The sequence below is a fragment of the Taudactylus pleione genome, unplaced genomic scaffold (genome assembly GCF_031769625.1).
Source record: "Taudactylus pleione unplaced genomic scaffold, aTauple2 ptg000218l, whole genome shotgun sequence".
NCBI classification, from domain to species: domain Eukaryota; kingdom Metazoa; phylum Chordata; class Amphibia; order Anura; family Myobatrachidae; genus Taudactylus; species Taudactylus pleione.
Window position 1 is genome coordinate 12334650 of NW_028284620.1, and position 25052 is coordinate 12359701.

At 47.8% G+C, this 25052-nt stretch overlaps 1 protein-coding gene across 2 annotated transcripts in view; it reads right to left on the bottom strand.

Annotated features, from left to right (window-relative positions):
- FAM149A (family with sequence similarity 149 member A) overlaps window positions 1-25052 on the bottom strand; it is a 104034-nt gene that overhangs the window by 50146 nt on the left and 28836 nt on the right. The gene's annotated exons all lie outside the window — the stretch shown is intronic.

Consider the following 25052-nt stretch of genomic DNA (forward strand, 5'->3'; position numbering starts at 1 on the left):
CGATGCGATATATAGTAGTGTTATGTAGCCATTCAGTAATACCTGTCCGGCGCCAACCTCCGATAAGCAGCCCCTCTGCAATCCCAGCAAGTAGCGCGGAGAGAGAAGTATTGTGGGTCCGGTAAGTTTTCTTCACGCTGTACATGCACCAGCAGTGTCTTCTTCACACTGTGCACAGTGACCTTCACTGCTCCTCTCCCACTATATATATATATATATATACACATATATATATATACACAGATGTGTCCTGCTACATCTTTGCTCATAGCGTGGCATTCTGGCTCCCCTGCCGTGGCATGTCAATACACGTTATGGCAGATATGCATGTTATGGCGTGGGGTACTGTATGCCATGAAAGACTACACGCCATGCAGTACATAGTTTAAATGCTAGGTGGCGAATGCTCCACAGATGACAACTACAGTACAGAATACAATACTGTAGCAGGGACGGTAATCCATGAGAGGATGGCCAATCATGTTCAGCCAGTATAAACAGTCCTCGTGCTTGAAATGATCACTTTGTGTCAAGCCTAAAGCGCTATAGACATTATACAAATTACAGGCCGTCCGTCCTGTATACTGTCGCTACTTTTCATAAATAGAGATCTTTCAGATTCAATACCATTAAAGTACTCTGCTCAACTTTATGCATTGGTCCGCACTTTCCTCATCCCTTCATCTCCATATTATGACATCCAGCTTCATTAGACTATAAACCGTTATTGACATTGTATTGTACAAGTTATCACATACACAACAGGTGTGGATCTTGATACAGCTGGTGTATGTGGGCGAGTGGTTAAGGTGAGTGCCTTACAGAGTGGGTGCTCTGGGTTCGAGACCTGGAAAGGGATTTTTTTCTTTTAATCTTCACTACAGGATTAAATAAAGAATAAATCATTTGGTGTGTGAGTTCTGTCATTTATAAATATATATATCTGTGTTGGCCAGAAGACCAACACTCAGCATTAAATAAAGACAGAGCAATTCAAGTTCAATATTCTTAAAGAACTCTGCTGAACTCAAATTGCCACCACCTTGCATTAGGCTATACAGTTGATATTGTATTGTACACATTACAAGGCCGTCCGCATGATGCACAGTAGTAAGTTTTACATAAAGAGAGATCATTTCAGGTTCAATATTTTTAAAATACTCTGCACTTTCCCCCTCCCTTCCTCTATGTGTTAGGCCACCCAAGTCCCTTCCCCACATATCAAAGGCAGCATGAGTCATTCATCACAAATCTCACAGGTGGGTGGGTGCAGGGGGTCGCGAACACGGGGCACCCTCTTTGTAAGGCGCTCACCTTACCCACTCGCCCATACACACCAGTTGTATCAGCAGTCACACCTGTTGTGTATGATGTCCAGCGTGCAACTTTACACCAAGTAAAGTGTACAATACAATGTCAAGAGCGGTTTAGCGTAAAATGCAGCTTGGTGGTATACAGTAGCATAGAAATGACAGGTGGTGGGAAGTTGGGAGCAGTGTATTCAGTTCGGCATAGTTCCTTAAGAATATTGAACTTGAATTGGTCTGTATTTAATGTTGGGTGTGATTCCACACAGATGTATTTTTGTAAATGACAGAACTCACCAAATTATTTATTCTTTATTTAATCCTGTACTGAAGATTAAAAAAAAAAAATACTGATGTACAAAATAAATTTGTCCCTTTCCAGGCGACGAAACCAAGGCACCCACTCTGTAAGGCGCTCACTAGCCCACACATGTCAGCCGTATCAGCAGTCAAGCCTGTTGTGTACAGTATGTGTACAGTATCACAGGCTGGCCAGGGAATGCCGGGAGCATCAGCCTCTCCCAGCAGCAGTCTGTGAGCAGGGGAAGGGGTGCCCAGGAGACCTCCAGGCCAGTAGCAGCCACACTCCTGACTCCCTGCACCCGGTGAGTACCCCCTGCGTCCTAAGCTCAGGCCCCGCCCCCATTACCTCCGGTCTTGCCCATGCGCAGTCCGGATTTTTATGCAGGGCTTTGTTAATGCGGGGGATTCAGCCTACTTTGCGGGGTGGCGGGAGCTCCCACCTTAATTCGGGAGACTCCCGTGAAATTTGGGAGGGTAGGCACCTCTGCCGTGTGGCTTGCTGGCATCTGGTCATCATCAGCATGCTGCTTGATGGGCCTATTTTTATGTGCAGGCCTGGAGCTGTAGGTACATCCGCCCCATTGTTAATGTGGACCTGCCTATAGCGATCATAAGACCTATGCTACTCACAGCCAATAATCATACGCATCTATGTGCAGGACCAGATTAGGCTAGAGATGGACATCGGAAGCCGATGGTTAGCAACCATCAATGCTTTTGATTTGCTCCGGCAATGGGAGCAGCAGCCGATGAGAGTTTGTCTGACTCTCATCAGCTGCTAAAGCAAACACACAGCTGCCAGCCCCGGTGGCTGTGTGTTTGTGCTGTGTAGTGCTGACCGAACTACGTCCGGTCAGCGCTACACACGCGGTGCAGCTGTGTCACAGAGACACAGTGTGCCCTCGGCCCGCATGGTACGCAGCTGAGGCGCCCTCCACTATGTCGCGCCCTACTCAGCTGCGTACCATGTGTAATGGGAGAACCTGCATCCTTGCCTACTCTCCAGGGGCGGCTGGGAGCCTCCTGAAAATCGGGTGCTGCTCCCCAATGAATAGGTAAGTTTCCCGGTATGGCCAGCCACTCGTGCCCGCACCCTGTAGCACCCACTTAGCAAGTGAAAGTGGGTGGTCCGGCGAGCCGACGACGCGATTCGCACTGGATCACAGCATCGCAGCCTTGTTCCCTGCTTTATAATGCTGGTAATATCGGCATTGTAAAGCGGGGACAGGGCCGCGATAGCGCCGGCATGCCTCCGCTCCGCCCCCTTAAGCCTCCCCAGGCCCCTGCTGCACCCTCCTGGAGGTTGGTGGGGCCAAGAGGACCACAATACTGGCATCTGTACCCACGGTAATGTTTTTTAATTAATTAATATTGAATATGCATATACTTCTTAGAGAATGCTATCTAAAGTATTGCAAACATTCTGCTGATTGTGCACAGGCCCGGCAACAGGAGCGACTTATAGTTACAACTGTACCGGATCCCGAGATCCTAGGGGACCCCGAAGTGTAACTGCTGCCTGCGCTGCTGCTGCAGTGATCAGCAGGGTGCAGGCATGTATGGGGCTCCTGCTGATCCCTGTAGCAGCAAGTCCAGTGGCGGGTTGGGCCAGAGGGCAGGGTGCCATTTGATACCTGGCCAGTAGAAATTAACTGCAGCCGGCCTGCACGATGCATATTCACATAGCAGCATGGTCTGTGTCACTCACTGCTGGGATGACCGACGGGGCTTGGAGAAGCTGCTCAGCAATGTGGTGGAAGCGGGGCTGCTGCTTGATGATTCCTCATGATAGTGATCTGAGGAGTCTGATGTAAGTTGAACTGTAGGGATGGCCATCGACCACGAGTGTTTCCAAAACATCGATGGTTGATGGCCGATGTCAACTAGCTTTGCCATCGATGACAGAGAACCAAAGGTTCTCTGCCATCGAAGAATAGGTTGGGGCCGATATTTAATTATTTTTTTTATTGACAGAGCTTAGCCCCGCCCCCGGTGGGCGCTAAGCTCACCCCCCATTGATTGTCCCACAGCCGACATACTGGCAGCAGAGGTGACCATCGAGGTGATGCAAACCATCGTTGGTATGCCATCGATGGTTTGTGTGCCATCAATGGTAATCCCCGATGGGCCCATAGATGGTAACTATCGATGGACACCCCACCGATGACCATTCCTATTGAACTGTCTCCTCGGATTATTGGCTGTGAGATCTGAGGAGTCATCAGACAGACCCGTCCCCACCCCAGTGCTCTGCCTCTCCAGTCCTGCCCAGAAGCAGCAGTCAGTCCGGTCTCAGCAGAAGTTGCCTGTATATCACAGCCAGGAAGTTCCAGCACACTACTGGCCTTATACAGTAGGTAAGGGCAGTCTGGGGGAGGGGAGGGGGGAACACAGTGGGGGATGAGAGAGGGCAGTATGGGATGGGAAAGCAATGTGGGATGGGGGAATGAGAGAGCAGTGTGGGATGGGGGATGGGAGAGCACAGAGGGGGTGGGAGATGAGAGAGCAGAGTGTGAGATGGGGGATGGGAGAGCACAGTGGTAGATGGGAGAGCACAGTGGGGGTTGGGAGAGCACAGTGTAGCATGGAGGATGGGAGAGCACAGTGGGGGATGAGAGAGCACAGTGGGAAGGGAGAGCGCAGTGTGGAATGGGGGATGGGAGAGCACAGTGGGGGATGGGAGGGCACAGTGGGATGGGAGAGCACAATGTGGGATGGGGATGGGAGAGTACAGTGTGGAATGGGGATGCGAGAGCACAGTGTGGGATGGGGATGGGAGGGCACAGTGGGATGGGAGAGCACAGTGTGGGATGGAGATGGGATTGCACAGTGTGGAATGGGGGATGGGAGAGCACAGTGGGGGATGGGGATGCGAGAGCACAGTGTGGGATGGGGATGGGAGGGCACAGTGGGATGGGGGAGCACAGTGTGGGATGGAGATGGGAGAGCACAGTGTGGGATGGGGATGGGAGAGCACAGTGTGGGATGGGAGAGCACAGTGTGGGATGGGGATGGGAGAGCGCAGTGTGGGATGGGGATGGGAGGGCACAGTGTGGGATGGAGATGGGAGGGCACAGTGGGGGATGGGAGGGCACAGTGGGATGGGGATGGGAGAGCACAGTGTGGGATGGGATGGCACAGTGTGGGATGGGGATGGGAGAGCACAGTGTGGGATGGTGAAGGGAGAGCACAGTGGGGGATGGGGATGGGAGAGCACAGTGTGTGATGGGGAAGGGAGGGCACAGTGTGGGATGGGGAAGGGAGAGCACGGTGTGGGATGGGGAAGGGAGAGCACGGTGTGGGATGGGGATGGGAGAGCACGGTGTGGGATGGGGATGGGAGGGCACAGTGGGGGATGGGAGAGCACAGTGTGGGATGGAGATGGGAGAGCACAGTGTGAAATGGGGATGGGAGAGGACAGTGTGGGATGGGGATGGTAGAGCACAGTGTGGGATGGGGGATGGGAGAGCACAGTGTGAGATGGGGGATGGGAGAGCACAGTGTTGGATGGAGATGGGAGAGCGCAGTGTGGGATGGGGATGGGAGAGCGCAGTGTGGGATGGGGATGGGAGGGCACAGTGTGGGATGGGGATGGGAGGGCACAGTGTGGGATGGGGATGGGAGAGCACAGTGGGGGATGGGAGAGCACAGTGTGGGATGGAGTTGGGAGAGCACAGTGTGGGATGGGGATGGGAGAGCACAGTGTGGGATGGGGATGGTAGAGCACAGTGTGGGATGGGGGATGGGAGAGCACAGTGTGAGATGGGGGATGGGAGAGCACAGTGTTGGATGGAGATGGGAGAGCGCAGTGTGGGATGGGGATGGGAGAGCGCAGTGTGGGATGGGGATGGGAGGGCACAGTGTGGGATGGGGATGGGAGGGCACAGTGTGGGATGGGGATGGGAGAGCACAGTGGGGGATGGGAGAGCACAGTGTGGGATGGAGATGGGAGAGCACAGTGTGGGATGGGGATGGGAGAGCACAGTGTGGGATGGGGATGGGAGGGCACAGTGGGGGATGGGGATGGGAGGGCACAGTGGGGGATGGGGATGAGAGGGCACAGTGTGGGATGGGGATGGGAGAGCACAGTGTGGGATGGGGAAGGGAGAGCACAGTGTGGGATGGGGATGGGAGAGCGCAGTGTGGGATGGGGATGGGATGGCGCAGTGTGGGATGGGGATGGGAGAGCACAGTGGGGGATGGGAGGGCACAGTGGGATGGGAGAGCATAGTGTGGGATGGGGATGGGAGGGCACAGTGTGGGATGGGGATGGGAGGGCACAGTGTGGGATGGGGATGGGAGAGCAGTGTGGGATGGGGGATGGGAGAGCACGGTGGGGGATGGGAGGGCACAGTGTGGGATGGGGATGGGAGAGCACCGTGTGGGATGGGAATGGGAGAGCACCGTGTGGGATGGGGAAGGGAGGGCACAGTGTGGGATGGGGATGGGAGGGCACAGTGTGGGATGGGGATGGGAGAGCACAGTGGGGGATGGGAGGGCACAGTGGGGGATGGGAGAGCACAGTGGGGGATGGAGATGGGAGAGCACAGTGTGGAATGGGGAAGGGAGAGCACAGTGTGGGATGGGGATGGGAGAGCGCAGTGTGGGATGGGGATGGGAGGGCACAGTGTGGGATGGGGATGGGAGAGCACAGTGTGGGATGGGGATGGGAGAGCACAGTGGGATGGGAGAGCACAGTGTGGGATGGGGATGGGAGAGCACAGTGTGGGATGGGGATGGGAGGGCACAGTGGGGGTTGGGGATGAGAGAGCACAGTGTGGGATGGGGATGGGAGAGCACAGTGTGGGATGGGGAAGGGAGAGCACAGTGTGGGATGGGGATGGGAGAGCGCAGTGTGGGATGGGGATGGGAGGGCGCAGTGTGGGATGGGGATGGGAGAGCACAGTGGGGGATGGGAGGGCACAGTGGGATGGGAGAGCACAGTGTGGGATGGGAGGGCACAGTGTGGGATGTGGAAGGGAGAGCAGTCACTGGCGGTTCTTGCAGCAGCTCTACGGGAGGTCAGTGGGTCGCCCATACACACAGCAAGATGTGTCGATATACTGTATCTGCAGATATATATCGGGCATCGGCTATGCTGCAGGGCCATATGTCTGTGAACTAAGTTGTTCATATGTTCTGTACACACTTGCCAATCCGCAAACAAAATATATAGTCCATTCTATAGAACAGAGGATATATTGTCTAGTGTGCACCCAGCTTAAGTCTTCTGTCCACCAACATAACAGAACAACCATAATAATTTGTAGTGTTCCCGCTAGGCTGTTTTAGGGTGCTGCGCCCTGCTCGATTTTAAAAGGATGCCCTGCCCTATTATCGGCGCCCTGCTAAAACAGCCTGCCCTGAGCCTTCCTCATCCGTGAGCTGCAGTGTCCCGCGGGTGGGAAAAGTTGTGGTGAACGGTCACCACCGGGTATATAGACACAGTGTACATGTGCACAGCATCTATTTAATGTGAGGGGAAAGCTTGGGGGGAAGCCCAGCACCTCCGTTAGTGCTGGGCATGCCCTTCCTGGCCAGACATGCCCCCTTTTCTGGAGTGCATGCGTAGAGGCTGCCTGCCAGCACCCTCAGTATCCTGCCCTGGCCGCAGTCTAGCGGGAACGCTAAATGTGGTATTACTCTGAAGTGCAAAAAGTTACGGGATAGTCATGGAATAGATGCCTAGTATTGTGTAGGACCCCCCCTAGCCCGGCGAAGTGCAGCAACTCAACGTGGGATAGGTTACACAAGTAGATGGAAGACCTTTGGAGAGATGTTGACCCTTTGAGCCAGCATCACTTGTCTGTTACCACAGACAATTCTGGCCAGGCACCACTGGTCACGATCATTAAGTACCCATTGTCGGCAGCCGCACTGTCCACGGTGGGTGGTAATGCCTTCTATGAGGTATTCCCGATACACATGTAACACCATAGATCGAGAATTGTTGAATGTTCGCACAACTTTGGAAATGGAATGTCCCATCCATTGGGTACCTACTATCATGCCCCGTTCGAACTCCGATAATTCACGATGTCTAGCCGGTGTTCAAACTAACACACAAGATGTCAAGTTACAACTGATGAAGGTCTGGGCATTTCCAAGATGTCATAGTATGATGGCACCACCTACCGTTACCTTTACATAGGGCTATCCCATGACTTCTGGCACTTCAGTGTATATTAAAAAAATACCTGCTTAAAAAAAATCTTTACCTGTAAAATGTATGGTGTCAGATCTAACAGCATACTGTATGAACTAAGGGCCTAATTCATAGATGGATGCAATGCCGATATTTACGCAGATTGAGCGATTGTTCGCCATTTTGCATGCATGTAATCCTGCACCGTCCACCACTGCAGCGAAATGCAGGAGACAGAGCCGTAACTAGACTTTTTGGTGCCCTGTGCCAGAGAAAGCATTGGCGCCCGCCCACCCCCTCTCCATTTTTTATATAGGGACATATGGCACCTGAAAAAGGGTCATATCCACATGGGGAAGGGCCAGGGAAGAGATATCGGAGGCCAGGAGAGAGATTGTGGGGATAAAAGAGGAGGAAGCTACAAGTGAGAATGATAATAAACAGGAAAATTGACAGACCAAACCAATACCCCCTGCCCTGCGGTGCCCTGTGCCATGTGCCATGGCACTGGTCGCACTACCCTAGTTACGTCCCTGGCAGGAGGCAGCAGCGGGACTGCTGCAGGAGGCGAGGCCATGGCGGTGGTGGCAGGAGGCGGCAGAAGGACGATGCGAGAGGAGGCAGCAGGCGATGGCACGGTTTCCCAATTTAAAAATGGCATTGCAATGCCATTTTTGAAATTCAAGATGACCGCGTCATCGCCCCGCACCCTTTATGCAGGCCTATATAAGCCAGCGCAAGGCAGCGGGTGTCAGTTCACAGGCAGAGGAGGAGCGATGAAGTGCTCCTAAAAATAGAAGACGGCGGGAAGTCCTGGATGGGCGGCGGCCATGTAAAAAAGCTTAAAGGCCGCTGTCCTCCAGGTGAAGGTGCAGCAAATAAATTACTAAAACATTCTGTGTTTTGTTGTTATTTTAATATTTCTTACAGGGGTGCCAGCATATGAGGAAGGATTGCTGGGACCTATGGTTACATATGTAAAAGACACTATTAAACTTACTAATAGACTATCTACTCGACACCCAGAGCCCAGGGGTGCCAGGGATAGCCCCGGCCTTGGGTGCCCTGTAGAGGGGGGGGGCCTTTATTGGGGGGTCCCCACTTCCCCAGGAATCCCCGGTCTGGGCTGACTAGTTAGGGGGGAATTAATGCTTCGCCCAGGGGACCTCATCAAGTGTGTCCCCTGGCTGTGGCATTACCCCCCTGCTATTGGAGCCCAGTGCTGGTTCTGAAAATACAGGGGACCCCTACTTGTTTTTTTCCTTGAATATTTAGAACCAGTGCCAGCTACAAGAGCCTGGTGCTGGTTAACAAATATGGGGGATCCTACATGTTTTGTTCCATGTATTTTTTTAACCAGGGCCAGCTCAAAGAGCCCAGGGCTGGTTATGTCTCTGTGGGGGGAACCCCATGCCATTTGTATTTTGTTTTTTTGGAAACCTGAAATCCTGTCCCCATCCAAATATTAGGTTATTAATTCACAACCTCCCCCTCTTCATCATTATAATTGATTAAATTCCTCATTCATAAATCCCCATTCCTGCACAGCCGAATGTATTTTTTCAGCAGACTGTTTCAGCAGACCCAGATTGGAGGTCTGCTGAAAAATTGGTGAGTAGCGAAGGTTGGATGTAGAATCTGCAAGCAGGTCTGCAGTAGGTTTGTATAAACAGTCTGATCTGCGGTCTAATCTGCTGTGGATTGTGTACCCAGCTTTACTCAGAAGACTGATGGTCGCCTTCAGTGTTTCCGGTTTTGTGCGTGATCGGCGGATGTGAGATGCTTTCAGTGGGCGTTTCTGAGCACTGGACGGCGAGTGAGTAATTAGTATGTTTTTATAATTGCATTCCGTGAGAGATCGCAGCTGCGTTGGCATTTACCTCTATCTCTGAATCAGGCCGTAAATCTTTTTTTTTTACATTTTGTTTTGTTAGTAAAGTAGTTTTCCTCTTAAATAAATTCTTAGAACAATTACATAACTTCTATTTATGTTTCATATTTCTCTATATCATGGCCTCCTGATCGTGCGTGGCAGAAGAAGTGGCATGCTAGTGTTCATTTGGGGGATTTAACAAGTGTAAACATTGTTAGAGACAAAACCTTCCACAGAAAAATATTTAAAGGTAAATCCACTCCTAAGCAAAGTGCTGATAACACTTACATTACCCGCAGATACTTAATTTTCACCTCATTAGTGTTGAACTGAATAGCACATATAGCTGAATAGCACAGATAGCATTTCATGTTACTTAATTTAAAAAGCTGACATTGGTCAAATGAAGACAGGAGTAGGCCTAGAACTACATATGGCCAACCCCTGTAGATGGAGAGTCTAAAATAAAGGTTACTGATAGACACATATGGGCTGACAGGCTGGTTGGCCGCAGATGGGGCCATATTGCATGGTCCTAAATAAATGCTGTTCTCTGCTATTATTGAGTAGGCCGTATCTATATGGCTGCACCTATCCATCTGCTTATGAAAATAGCTATCAGTGCTTAATTGCACCATCCTTATCCTTGGTGCATAGACTTCAATTCATACTTGCCCACTTTCTGGCAGCCCCCTCTGGGAGGGGGCTGCCAGGCCGGTGCAGCAGAGAGAGTGGGGGTGGCTTAAGTGGGCGGAGCAGGGGCATGTCCTCGCGATCGGGTCATTGCGGGCCCGTCCCCACTTTATAATGCCGATATTACCGGCATTACAAAGCAGGGGGCGGGGCTACGATGACGCGATTCAGTGCGAATCGCATCCCTGAACTGCCCACTTTCACGTGCAGACGGGGAGGGTCGCAAGGGCCGGTGGACAATGTGGGGGACTTGTCTACTCTTGTGAGGTGCCGGGAGCAGCACCCGATTTTCAGGAGGCTCCCAACAGTCCCGGGAGAGTAGGCAAGTATGCTTCATTATGACTACATATTCAGGACACACTCTCAGTACCCACTCAGCAGCAAGAGGAGAAGCGGCTCTTCAGCACATGACTTTTCACCCATAGATGATCAAGTTTGTGTATAGAGATATGCGCAGTTCGAAGACTCACAAGACCAATCCATAAAGCAGGCTTACTTGCAACTCTGAATAAGCACAAGGGGTTTATTTATTTAAAGGGCAATGCTTGTAATAGCAAAACACTGGGTGTCCATGGGCCTGATTCTGAGTTGGAACAGACGCTGCTGCATCTTATGATAATTCCACAGCCGATTTTTAAATACTGAGACGCCAACTTGTGGTGTCTAGCAGCTGTGTACATCTGTCTTGATGCATCTTTAGATGCACCATCGGACAATTCATCAAACTTGCACCAGCCCCATGATAAGTGCAGTTTCTCCATCTGAGTAGGGCGTCCTGTGTGAGCGGTTGTGCATCTTCAGACACATTCGCTATCAGCTACACGAGCACATATGCCTAGCCACCTCCCTACTACCGTCCAGGAACACCCACTAAAATTCACACTCCCAGCTTCCAAATTCTTTCTGCGTCTCGGTGTGGTAACAATCAGGCTGCATGCGTAATGTTTAAAACATCTGCAAACTGCATCAATATCGTCATAGCGTGCGACTCAGAATCAGGCCTTATCACCCTAGATGGGAGCCTCTGTCCATGGGAGCCTCTGTCCATAGGAGCAGTAGCATCATGAGGGGGTGCGGGCCTCAGAGGGGGTGACCAAAATGCTGGCTCCTCTGCAGTGACAGGAGCCGGGTGCTGCAGTGTGACATTCTCCAGCAGCACCCGGCTCCTGTCATAGAAGAGGTGCCAAGAGCTGTCTTCGGGGGCAGCCCATCATCGCCAGAGATGCTGAGCTGCCCCCGGAGACTGGGCTGTCAGCCCCCGGAGTGACGTTATTGGGATCCCTGCAAGGCCACGCCCCTTTACTTTAGGCCACATCGCCTTTTTGGCCGTGACACTGGGACAGTGAGAGTGTGCGCAATGGGTGCCACCATACCCCGGTGCCACCTCTGCATAGGAAACTGCCAAATAGCCAGTGCCATAAAGGTCGTGCAAGATTTACTAGCACCCTAGGCAAAGCTTCAGCATAGTGCCCCTCATCCCTCCCCCCCATCCACATTCTCCGTTCCACCTCTTTGGCGGTAAGGGTCCATAGTGCACATAGCCGCTTTTGCTAAACAGGTGTACATTCATCACCGCATCAGCACCATAGTTTATAATGTATAGTAGATTGATCATGTAGTTATGATCCATCCAACATTCAATGCAACTTTTGTAATAATAATATTCCACATTATGTGTGAGCTGCCCCAGAAAGTGTGTGACTGTAGTTTGGGCTGATTGTACCACAAATGTTTATAAATACCTCAGGTCATCTGTGTACTTTCAAAGAGGGGAAGAGGACAGACACTGCTACCTACCTGCAATGCTGAAACAGCCAGGCATATTACACTTTAACAGAAGAGCAGGGGAAAAGTACGGAAGCAGCAGCTGTCTATATAATCCAGTGACGTGCAGAGAGGTAAATGGCTGGGGAGGCACACATATCTTTTTTGTATTTTCTATTTGTTTTTATATTAAAACTCTGGAGCATGACAGGGAGTATGATAGGGGAGGGAGTATGACAGGGAAGTTTTGTGTTGGCGATCTCAGTCACCTCAACGGTGCCCCTCAGGAGCCTAATGGTAGCACCGGCCCTGAGTGCCATGGAAACTCCGCCCCTGGCTGCACCCTTAGTCTAGCCCTCCCTTTCCTGTGCGCCCTATTAAGCTCCAGCCTTCCCACCCTTGTGCCCCCCCAGGTCCAGTCCTTTATGACCTGTGCCCCCCATTAAGTTGCAGACTTCCTTGCCCTGTACCACCCTCCACCATGTGCCCCAATAGATTCAGTCTTTCCTGTCTTGCACTACCCCTTAGTCTAGCCCTTCCTGCCCTGTGCCCCCCATGTCCATCCCTCCCGGTCCTGCATCCCACTTGGTTCAGCTCTCCCTGCCCTGCATCCCCAAGGTCCTGTCTTTAATGTCCTGTGACCCTCCAGTTGCAGCCCTCCCTGTCCCTCATATCCAGACATCACTGGTCTCAAATATATTTCCCCCACCACCCACCTTTACCCTGTGCCCTTCAAAAACCACTTTTCCTCTTGCCTTGCACCTCATCCCACCACCTCCTTTCATCTTCCTCTTCTCCCTTCTTCATCCCTTACCATCCTCCTCCTCTTTTGCTGAAGGCGATGGAGTCCTACTGGGCGTTAATTTTCTGACTTATAATTTTTCCCTCTAAAGCTACTATCGCTGGAGAAAACCCTGACAGCATTAAAATTTGCCAGTTTTGGCAAGTGAAGGCTTTACGAGTGTTATGGTGGTACTTTATGTGGATCTGGCTTTTTCAATTTTTTAATGTGGATCTGGCTTTTTATATACAGTATTTTATGTAGATCTGGCAATTTCAGTGTATTTTGTGTGGATCTGGCTATTTCAATGTATTTTTATTTGTTTAAATTGGGCAGCACTTACTGCCTCACAACACTGAGGTTGTGGGTTCCATTCACACTATGGGCCTGATTCAGTGCCGCTCGTAAGCGGCCGCTCGTTCGCTCTGAGCGATGTTCGCACAACTGCTCATGGGTATGGGTCGTAATGTGCATGCGAAAACCAGTCATTGCGGTCGGAAATCGTGCGCTCGCAAAACAGCGAGGGGCTGCTAATGTGATTGACAGAATGTACCGTTTGTGGGTGGTAACAGGGGAAGTGGAGATCCGAACGCAGGCATGCCAAAAGGTCAAAAGGGCGTTTAATGGGAGTGCATAATTAGTAAAGGAGCGTCATCGACCACGTCACTTGGTTGTCTTTTAGCCTGAACTGCTCGCAGTGATAGCGGTAAGAAAAACCTTCCACAAGCACTGCGAGCAGTTCAGATGCCTTTCGATGTACCAGATTAATCTAATAAATACCGGAGATGACGTGTGTTGCGAACGGCAAAGGGGCGTCTTTACAAAATAGCGAGCGCATTTTTCGTTCACCCGCTCAGACATAGAGGCGTCAACAAACTGCAAAGAGCGAGTGCTCAATTTAAATAGCCGGCCCCTTTTTTGGAACGACCGTCTGCAAATAGCGTCCAGCTCTGAATCAGGCCCAATAGCCCTAACTGTGTGGAGTTTGTATATTCTACCTGTGCTAGAGTGGGTTTCCTCCGGGTGCTCCGGTTTCCTCCCACACAGAAAAAATATACTGGTAGGTTAGTTTCCTCCTAGCAAAAAATAACCCTAGTGTGTATGTGTGTGTGCATTTGATAGGGAATATAGATGGTAAGCTCCACTGCGGCAGGGACTGATGTAAATGGCCAAATATTCTCTGTAAAGCGCTGTGGAATATGAAAAGGGGATGTGTCTTAAAACTACGTCCCCTATTTGAGTGACCACACTTTTTTTAAGCGCACATGTAAGGCACACGAAAAATTAAATTTTTCACTGACAGGCACCCTGCCGTTTGCAACTCTAGAATATACTGTATAATAAGCTAAAACTGGGACCACCCATTGCTGGATGTCTAGTTTTGCCTATGCTTTCAGCATATATACGAAAATTCCACAAATGTGGACGTATTCTTTAAATTCATCAATAACTGTCCACAGTTGTTGAGATTGAAAAATACAATTCAATATGTACTGTTTACAAACTCATGTTAGCTCATTCAATACAAGTCAAACATCTCATAAAAGCCATTATCTTTTCACATTTATAATTGGACTTCTGCATCGTACCATCACTTTATAAACCTTCCATTATTGCTAGAATACTCACATGTAGTAAATGCTATTTAATTTATTTTGTGGTCTTTTAATGTCAGGGTTCTAAAATGTTAAGCTGGCCACAGACATAGCGATGTGCTCACGATGAGCCGATGTGTACGATTTCCCTTGAAACTCTCCCCGGCAGCTCAGCACACGATCTTCACACAATCTGCACATGATTTGGTGTCCAATCTTCATACAATCTCTCCTGCATCCAGACTTTCACAGTGCATCGATTTCCTAGATTGTCAGATCTGCCCTACTGCACGGCAGATCTGACGATGCGATGTGCGACCAGCAGAGACGCGCATCGCATCGTGATCATGAGTGGGGAATCACAATTTACTCTCAGTTTGGCCATATTTTACACGATCTGACGTTCCAATGTGTCGGAATCGGCCAGATCTGGTAAAATATCGCTATGTGTGTGGTCAGCATTAAATCCATTGATCAGAAACCTGTGGCTCATCATGGAGTAGGAATATCAGTTGGAAATAAAATGCTGGACATAGAGGCTGATTCGACCGTGCAAAGCTGAACGCAGATTCCCGATCTGGAATCTGAGTGTATGCAGGAACCATTGTGCTCATGTGCAGAACGGGTCCTGCGTGATCGCACGTAGCCCTTGCTATGTCTCTTTCTGATTGACTGGGGCATTTTCAGGGTGTGGGCCCCCAGACAGTTGGCGTTTCTAGAAACGGAAGTACCAAGGCCCGGATCTGCATCAACAGACGTAGATTTCTGGCCTCGCAAGCCAGCCAGCCTGCCAGTCTAAGCTGAGGCTTACTTAGCTGGCCAGTGCCATTCGCCATCGCGACCTGCGACCTCGGTCGCAATGCTGGGATAGCAAATGCAGAAGGGGGTGTCAGACACTTCTTGCTACATTTGCATATTTGCTTTAGTGCAGCTTTGCAATTCTGTCCACTACAGAATCAACCCATAATGCGGACCTGTTACCAATGCCCAATGTTTTCATATTTGACAAGATGATACGTGTACAATTCAGACAATGAGGACCTGCAGGAGAGCTCTCAGCAGGTTTCCGAGTGCAAAGTAATTGTTTGTGATTCCAGCAAAAACGTAATGATGAAATAAGTGTGTGATGGCTATCGCAAAGCAGAACACCCAGACAAAACATCAGCTTGATAGCATCACATTAATGTTTTAGTGGTGTGAGGCCATTATCTCACTCTCGGCTCATGACCATTACCTTCGGCAATAACTGATAATAGTAGAATAAACAAATGGAAATTGCGCTCCTTCCAGGACAAGAACAAAATATTTTATACCATACAGGAATGAATAATGTCCACCAAAGTCCCAATATCCTTTAGTTAATTCTCTTCAATAAATAAATTTGAATTTCTCCTTCTCCACGTTCCCTTTGAGATACCGCTGTCTTAGTAGACCTCAAAAAAGAACACAGGAAATATTCCACATAGCATAATACTGTTTAATCACCACAAACAAACAAATATTTGTGCACTTCTAGGGGTGAGTGATCCTGCGTACCAGAGCAAGGCAAAACATATGCATATCACAAGTAGGTAAGTTCTCTAATGTTCCCTCCAGGCCTGGATACCTCTGGATATCACCTTGAGGAAGACTTTTATGGTCGAAACGCATCGGTGAAGGTGGGGAATCACTGCAGGACCAGAGGAGAGGAACCATAACAACATATCCGAGTAGAGGTATCCAGGCCTGGAGGGAACATTAGAGAACTTACCTACTTGTGATATGCATATGTTTTGCCTTGCTCTGGTACGCAGGATCACTCACCCCTAGAAGTGCACAAATATTTGTTTGTTTGTGGTGATTAAACAGTATTATGTTATGTGGAATATTTCCTGTGTTCTTTTTTGAGGTCTACTAAGACAGAGGTATCCCAAAGGGAACGTGGAGAAGGATTAATTCAAATTTATTTATTGAAGAGAATTAACTAAAGGATTTTGGGACTTTGGTGGACATTATTCATTCCTGTATGGTATAAAATATTTTGTTCTTGCCCTGGAAGGAGCGCAATTTCCATTTGTTTATTCTTCTATTTGTATTTAGTATTGGTGGTACTATTTGGATAATTTCCTGCGCCTGTTATTGTGCGCGATAGGGATTATAATATTATCGTTTAACTGATAATAGTGTCAACATCTTTACAGTAAATGGGCCACACTACCGTGACAAGGGATATATATTATAGGGAATATTATTAATTTATTGTCTCTGTTTACTAATGTAAAGTCATTCTTGCCTACTTTTGAAAAAGCATTTCAGGGAGATAGTGAAAACATTACCTACGAGTGCATGTTAAAGTGGGCGTGTACTGTTACATCTGAGAGGCGTGTCATAAACTTGACCAAAGGTGGGTACACACCTGACAGATATATCTGCAGATGATGGTCGTTCATACACACTGAGCGACCATCATCTGCATGCTGCAGCGGGTCGGGCAGGACTGGGGGTGGGTAGGGGGTGTGGCCTAATCGCAGAAGCCGTGGCCATGCCCCCTTCGGGGAAAAAAACATTTGTGACGCGGCGCTGGCGAGGAGGGTGCTGTGTGCCCCTCAGCCCTTCACACAGCCAATGGGGGCGCAATCAGCGTGATCGCTCCCCCCTTTGGGATAGGAGACTGCTCGGGCTGCTGCTTTAGCAGCCTCGGACAGTCTCTCAGTGCAGCCCAGCACACAGCAGCGTGTACTGGGCTGCTGTGGATGGGGAGCTATGCCAGACCCAGGTAAGTAGTACCCGCTCGTGGCTCCACCACCATCTCTGCACCCCTGTGTACGGGCGATCGGCTAATAAAATGGCCCTGTTTTTGTTCCTACAGTATAATTAACCTCAATAACATTTATTTCCAGTAATTTCCAATCAATTTTGACCACCTCACAATATTATTTGCTTCATCTAGTTAAGGCCAAAAGGTTACATCCAGCTAGCTGGCTGACTAAGCTAAGTGACACAGTGGGCGGCGCTAACATGTGGCAGTTCAGCTTCTAATTTTCAAAACGGATGCAGTGTGTTATTCAGTGTGGGTTGGATACACCAATAGTGCACTTACTGTGACAGCAGTGTCAGCAGAGCGGGGTTGCTGACGGTGTCCTCAGTACATGGAATGGCAGTGCTGGCAATATCTTCAGTGAAGGGTACCAGTGATGTCGGCAGTGCGGGGGTGCCAGTGGTGTCTTTAGTGCAGATTTGTTGGCTGTATCGGCAGTGCGGGGGTTGTTGGCGGTGTCCTCAGTACATGGAATGGCAGTGCTGCGGTGTTGGCAGTGTCCTCAGTGAAGGGTACCAGTGATGTTGGCAGTGCGGGGGTGCCAGCAGTGTCTTTAGTGCAGGTTTGCTGGCTGTGTCGGCAGTGCGGGGGTTGCTTGCGGTGTCCTCAGTACATGGAATGGCAGTGCTGCGGTGCTGGCAGTGTTCTCAGTGAAGGGTATCGGTGGTGTCGGCAGAGCGGGGGTGCCAGCGGAGTCCTCAGTGCAGGTTTGCTGACTGTGTTGGCAGTGCAGGGGTGCTGGTGGTGTCCTCAGTGTGGGAGGGTCGGCAGTGTGGGGGTCGCTGACGGTGTCCTCAGTACGTGGGGCAGCAGTGCAAGGGTGTCTGTAGCAGTGGAGTCGGCAGCGGCGGATGCTGCCAGTGGGGGTGCCGGTGGTGTCGGCAGCATTGGGTGCCGGCATTGTCGGGCAGCAGGGGATGGCGAGCGCCATCTTCATTTTCTTCTATGTGCATTTTCAATGGACTTAGAGCTGATTGGATGAGAGCCGTGTCAGACGGCTCTCTCAGCCAATCAGCGTTAAGCCCGCTCAATACAAAACATCGCGACCTGACAGCGGGGTCGCGAGGTTTTGTCTCGAGTGAGGGATCAGGGGCAGGCAGGGAGATCCGAGCTTCGGTCGGATCGCCCCGGATCCCCGAAATTCGGGTGGGTTCGGATCTCTGAGATCCGACCCCACTCATTTCTAATGTAAAGTGCACAGTGGGCCTGATTCAGAGCCGCTCGCTAGATGCGATCGCTTGCACGTTGTATATGCAAATTGCATAGGCAGTGCTATCGCACAGCAATGCATTAGCACACCCAGTATTTCTTAGAGAGCGATCACATAGTGTACCCACCAGCCTGTTTTAAGACAACCACTTGTGCGCTCAATGTCCAGGAAGTGTATGCAACCATCGGTACATTGGGTAACATCGTATGCTATCGCAGTGATTGTGGTTGACCATACCCTGCCGCAAGCACTGCGATCACTTCAGTGTAAAAACAAGACAGGTGACGTGTACTATGATGCTGTCTTTTAATTATGCACACCTCTAAAACGCCATTGAGATGCTCAGGCTCGCCTGTGTTTGCACCTCCACCCCCCCCCCCCCCCACCCCACCCCATTTTTATTGCCCAGCCCCTGTTCCCACCTACAAACAGCTTCCCCTGTCACTCATTCTGCTGGGCTGTCTATGCCCAGCGAGCGAATGCATTGTGAACTTTCGATAATTTATGCTCATGCACACAATGCATACACAATGCATACCAATGGCAGCAGCGAGAGTATGCATCTTAGCGAGTGGGTCTGAATCAGGCCCTGTGTACAAAACATTCAATTGCTGCAAATATGACTTCAATTGACACAATATTTACCATCAATTATATATTTTTATACAATATATGTGTATTGAAGTATAAATAGACAAATGTCAAAATTTGTACAGAGCAATAATACACATGAATTATATCTAGATTATATAATATAAAAATGGGAATGGTGATTTTATACATAACTGCCTATGAAAGTTTGAAGTAAAATATATTAATGTCTGTTGGCTGACTGTGCCATGTTGCCAAGCTGGCACGTTAATTGCATGCAAATGGTGATGATGAACCATATAGTTTGCTTTTCTTAGGGTCTAAATTCGTTTTTTTGTTGGATGTCATATTCTACTCATCACAGAATCTGGAGTTGTCACCATATGGCCAATACATGGCTACTACATGAACACACTTATAAGAACTCCATCTTTATGTTCCGATTACAAAACCCTCAGCCAGGAATCCAGAATACTGAATCGGAGTGGCTTGAGCATTCTGTCTGCCTCTATCACAAGCATAGTCGTTGTGTTGTGGCTTGTTCCCCTACCAACATGGAGGCTCGTTATAAGACAATGGAATGATGTTTTATCACTAGAACACTGAAAACCTATAACAATGGTATGTCTATTTTGTCTGAGATACATTGCTGTTTAGAGTTCTATGCCCTCTACAGGAACGAGATAACACTGTTTATCAAAGCTTTGCACAACAAGACTATTCCTATTCTTCATGTTAGTAAAGGGATTGCATAAACCGCTCAGCAAACATCAGACCACAGTAGAACAATAGAAACATTTTATACTGGAATGTGAGTTTAGCATTGTGTACATATACAGTATGACCTGCCCAATCAACACTAGGATGTACCGAGTTATTAATATGCACTTATTAACAGATATAAATGTAATGATTGCTTTAGATAAAACAATTATTTATCCTTTATTGCAGGGTAATAGCCTAGTTTATATTTACTAGTATATGGAGTATTTTTCAGTAGTAGTGTGAAAAGTATATAAGGCCAAGTACATTTTGAAATACAAAAAAAGGTTTTTTTTTTATCCCTTATTGCATAGTCTACTTTATTAATTTCCAGATTCAGAGTTCTGTTAAGTAAACTCTCTTAGGATTGTAATTTATCAACCTTTTTTTTTGCAAAACAAAAGTGAAAAGGGTGTTCCCACAGTATTTTAGTATCACATAGGTGTATTAAAGGGCTTTTAGAGCAATATTAGCAAAAAAACGACTCCAAGCCCTTTAATTTGCAAATTATGCAAAGTATAGGTCAACAGATCGCATTTCCCATACTTGTAGCTGCATTTAAGACTTTTTGGCAGGCACTTCTGTTGTACCTCGCATCGCCATGCCAATGCACTTTGGCTGCAACTTTACGCCGACTGTCCGCGACTGTACACACTTTGCCCATGACTACACGCCCATTACAGTTCTGGTTTTACCTCCAAAATCATACACAATCACAAGCCGAATTTACAACTGAAACAAAGATAAAATTTGCTCGTGCAATATAAAGAAATGGAACTTGACAAGAAAGATGCAGAAAAAAACACGTTTCTGCATGAATGGGCCTGAAGAAGACATGGGGCTCTATTTACTACAATCCGCATTGGTAATGCAGATTGTAGTGTGATATTACCGAGTGAATTCGCATTGCGAATTCAGCCAATATCACAGGGATTTACTACAAATCCCTTGCAGGGACAGAGCTTGCGATAAAGCTCTGTCCCTGCTAATCCCCTTCGGAGCCTTATCACGGTATTTTCGCAAAAAATACCGTTATTAAGTGCCTGCGCATGCGCCGACCGGTCGCCGCAGCTACCCCCCCTCCGGCGCTAAGCCCCGCCCCACGGCGGTAAGCCCCACCCCCTGCGATCGCGGACCCCCCGTAACCCCCCCTCCCCCCTCTTCCTTACTTACACTTACCTGCATGCTGCAGGCCTCCAGTGATGTTCTCCATTCCTCCAATCAGGTGATCTCCCATACTGCACTGGGGCCCGATCACCTGATGGCCGGGCAGCAGTGCACTGTGGGAGACCAGCTGACCGGAGGGGAGTCATCTCCGGAGGCCTGATCACTGGTCCCTGGAGTCAGGTCAGTCATTTTTTTTTTTACTATTTTTTTTTTTTTTTTTTTTACAGTAATCAGTTTGCGGTCTGTTTAGACCACACAGCTGATCACTGGGACCGACTCCCGACTCTGCTCTCCCTGTTAGAGCAGGGCAGGAGGCCGGTAATCCGGGGGAGACCCTGGATAACGCCACCTCCAGGTGGCGTTATTATCACAGGGCTTTCCCCAGTATTTTTATCACATTTATTTTTAGTAACTCTGGTCGGATCACATTTCCCATTACAGTTATGGAAAATGCGATCTGCTTTACTAAAAATAAGTGATACTTAGGGGTTGGAGTAGAATTTTACGAATTCTACTCCAATTGCCCTGTAATAACTATAGGTGATACTAAAATAATGTGAAAAGGGTGTGAAAACACCCTTTTTCACATTATTTTAGTAAAAATAATGTTGATAAATAGAGCCCTTATTATCCTAACGAGCATTGAAGTGGTGAAACGCGAATTGTTAAAACTATTGAAGCTTTTATGCATATATTGATATCACTGCCATTACTTGGACAGGATAACAGTTGTGTTCCTTGTTCAGCTGATATCTACATCTATAGACAGCCCACACTCTTTGTGGCAAAACACATTAAAGCAGCACACAATGTCAGTTAGTATGAGTCACCTCACTCATAGGAATCAGATATATATAATGTAAATGACACAAACATGGGCTAAAATACAAGTTCAAACAGCAGAGTTCATATAAAGTGGTACTTATCATCAGATGTCCACTAAATTTTCCAATTTTCAATATGCAGATCCAAACGTAATAAAACATAAAAACATATACAATTATGTAGTGCTGTTGAATCAGTATAAAAACATATAAACATATAAACATATAAAAACTATAGAGACTGATTTAGCAGTACTAGATTATTGTATATGTTTTTATGTTTTATTACATGTTTGGAGCTGCGTATTGAAAAATGGAAAACTCAGTGGATATCTGATGATAAGTACCACGTTATATGAACTCTATTGTTTGAACTTGTATATTAGTGCATGTTAGTTATTTACATATATATAAGGAACAGATCTTATTTACACTGGTCTATTTATTGCAGGATAATGGTTTGATTCTACTACAAAGGTTATTGGAATTTGTCACAACACTGCTGTTCATAGCTGAAAGCAAAGCTTAACTTTGTATGTGAAAAGGCTTTATCTCTATACTCCAGTAATTTCATGTAAATTACCTGTGAACCCTACCATACTGTATGTGTGGTGAGATCAGCTCAACATACAACGTTTCACTGACCTCTTCATTGCATATCTATAGTCATGGTAATAAAGTAGTTTGTAATAACTCATAAGACAATAGATTGAGAGCAACATTAATTGCTGCCTCCAGCAAGTTTTCAGGACAGGTCTGTGCTGATTGGTGGCATATTTTGGTCCTTGGTGCCTTCCTGGCAGGTTACTATATAATCTTGGGCATAACTAATGTCTAATGAATGACTAGGTCTAAATAAAAAAAAACATTCTATATGTTATTTTTTTTTAAATAATTATATATCATTCTGTGTACTAAGCTCTGAAAAGTGATAAACTGGAGAGAGATAAACTACCAACTAATCTGATCCTTACTGTCATTTTTCAAACACAGCCTTTAACATGACAGTTAGGAGCTGAGTGGCTGGTAGTATGGTAGGTATCACTTTCCAATTTATCACTTTCCAGAACTTAGTACTAGGGGTGTGCACCGGCCACTTTTCGTATTTTGTGTTTCGGTTTAGTATCTGGATCTTTCTTCGTGTTTTGGATCTGGATTGGTTTTGCCAAAACCATCCTTCCGTGTTTTGGGTTCAGGGTTTTGTGTTTTGGATCTGTATTTGTTTGAAAAAAAGCATAAAAACAGCTAAAAATCACAGAATTTGTGTGTTTTCCTGCTCCTATGCTATTATTAACCTCAATAACATTAATTTCCACTCATTTCCAGTCTATTCTGAACACCTCACACCACACAATATTGTTTTTATTCAAAAAGGTTGCACCAATGTAGCTGGATGACTATGCTAAGCGACACAAGTGGGCGGCACAAACACGTGGCCCATCTAGGAGTGACACTGCAGTGGCAGACAGGATGGCAGTTTGAAAAACTAGGCCCCAAACAGTACATAATACAAAGAAAAAAAAAAGAGGTGCAAGATGGAATTGTCCTTGGGACCTCCCACCCACCCTTATGTTGTATAAACAGGACATGCACGCTTTATCAACCAATCATTTCAATACCAGGGTCTGCCACACGACTGTGGCTGAAATGATTGGTTCGTTTGGGTCCCCACAAAACAAGCTGGCAATTAATCTGTCCCTGCACAAACTGGCTCTACGGAGGCAAGATGTCGTCCTCATCCTCCTCATCCACCGATTCTTCACCCTCTTCAGTGTTGCCTACATCCTCATCCTCACAGAGTATTAATTCGTCCCCGCTGGAATCCACCACCACAGGTCCCTCTGTACGTTCTGGAGGCTGGTCTCCCTGGAAGAGTTGATAATTAATTTTTTATGAACATCATCTTCTCCACATTTTGTGGAAGCAACCTCCTACGCCTTTCGCTGACAAGGTTCCCGGCTGCACAAAACACTCTTTCGGAGTACACACTGGAGGGGGGGCAACTCAGGTAAAATAGAGCCAGTTTGTACAGGTACCTCCAAATTGCCTCTTTTTCCTGCCTGTACAGGTACGGACTGTCTGACATCCCTACTTGGATGCTGTCACCAATGTAATCCTCAACTGATACATGTCAGTGGTGACAGTATCATATGCAGTGACAGTAGACATGTCAGAAATTGTTGGCACGTCCTTCAGTCCGGACCAGATGTCCAAACCGCCTTTGACTTATGACACAGGCGCATGCTTGGCGCTGCTACTGTGTTGATGCACGTGCGACTACAGTGCACACAAGTCACAAACACAGAAAAAAAATAGTTTTTTATTTTTTGGAGCACTTTGGGGATTACATACCCTTTAACAGACTTATGGGACACAGGCGCACGCTTGGCACTGCTCCTTTGTTGATACACGTACAGCTACACTGCACACAATTCACAAAGACAGAAAAAAAAGAATTTTTTAATTTTTTGTGGAGCACACTTTGGGGGTTACACCACCCTTTAACAGACTTATGTGACACAGGCGCATGCTTGGCGCTGCTCCTTTGTTGATACACGTGCAGCTACAGTGCACACAATTCACAAAGACAGAAAAATAAGAATTTTTTATTTTTTGTGGGGCGCACTTTGGGGGTTACACCACCCTTTAACAGAAAGACGCATGCTTGGCGCTGCTGCTTTGAGGATGCACGTACAGTGCACACAATTCACAAACACAAAAGAAAATGTTTTATTTTTGTTGGAGTGCACTTTGGGGGTTACACCACCCTTTAACAGACAGACGAGCATTTGGTGCTGCTGCTTTGACGATGCATGTACAGTGCACACAATTCACAAACACAGAGGAAAATGTTTTATTTTTGTTGGAGTGCACTTTGGGGGTTACACCACCCTTTAACGGACAGAGGCACCCTTAGCGCTGCTGCTTTGAGGATGCACATACAGTGCACACAATTCACAAACAGAAAAAAATTATATTTTTTGGAGTGCACTCTGGGGGTTACAGCACCCTTTAACGGACGAGCCAGCCGGCCCTTTACTTATGACACAGGCGCACGCTTGGTGGTACTTTGTTGATGCATGTGCGGCTACTGCGCACACAATTCACAAACACAGAAAAAAAATATATTTTTTGGAGTGCACTTTGGGGGTTACAGCACCCTTTAACGGACGAGCCAGCCGGCCCTTTACTTATGACACAGGCGCACGCTTGGCGCTACTTTGTTGATGCAGGTGCGGC